At 63.1% G+C, this 496-nt stretch overlaps 1 protein-coding gene across 2 annotated transcripts in view; it reads right to left on the reverse strand.

Moving 5' to 3' along the window:
• Positions 1–404, reverse strand: part of SLC38A2 (solute carrier family 38, member 2) — a 16543-nt gene extending 16139 nt beyond the window's left edge. For both annotated transcript variants that reach the window (XM_010574082.1, XM_010574081.1), the window contains exon 1: positions 102–404. The gene's annotated coding sequence lies outside the window, so the exon portion shown is untranslated. The remainder of the gene's footprint in view (positions 1–101) is intronic.
• Positions 405–496: the final 92 nt, after the last annotated feature.

A 496-nucleotide genomic window follows, 5' to 3' on the forward strand; every position in this document is an offset into this window, starting at 1 on the left:
GGGGGGCTGCCGCCAGACAAAGGCGCGGAGGACCGGAGCCCCGCTGCGCCCCAAAACTCGCCCCGTGGCCGCCGGCGGCCGCGTTAAGAGCCGCGCCGTACCTTCTCCGCGGGAGCCTGAACGCGAGGTGTCCTCCCGAAGCCTCGGAACGGGGAGACGCTCCTCTCCGCTGCTGCTGCTTCTCGCAAGGGGAATAAAACCCTGAGCTATAAAACGCCGGGGAAAACAACCACCCTGAATAAATAAAGGTAGAAAAAAAAAAAACAAAAAAAACACCCAAAACACAAAAACAAACAAACAAACAAAAATCACTGAAGAAAAGCCAGCGGTGTAAAAGGGGAAGAAAATATCGCCTCGGCGCTGGTCGCTCCCGCTCTGACGGCCCCCTCGGGGCGCCGCCGCTCTTCAGGCAGGAATGCGGGCGCGTCATCGCGGAGGGGCGCGGCGCTCGCCCGCCGCCGCGCCGCCCCCCGCCCTGCCCGGCTGACCCCCTGCC

Source organism: Haliaeetus leucocephalus, unplaced genomic scaffold, assembly GCF_000737465.1.
Source record: "Haliaeetus leucocephalus isolate CR32 unplaced genomic scaffold, Haliaeetus_leucocephalus-4.0 Scaffold406, whole genome shotgun sequence".
NCBI lineage: Eukaryota > Metazoa > Chordata > Aves > Accipitriformes > Accipitridae > Haliaeetus > Haliaeetus leucocephalus.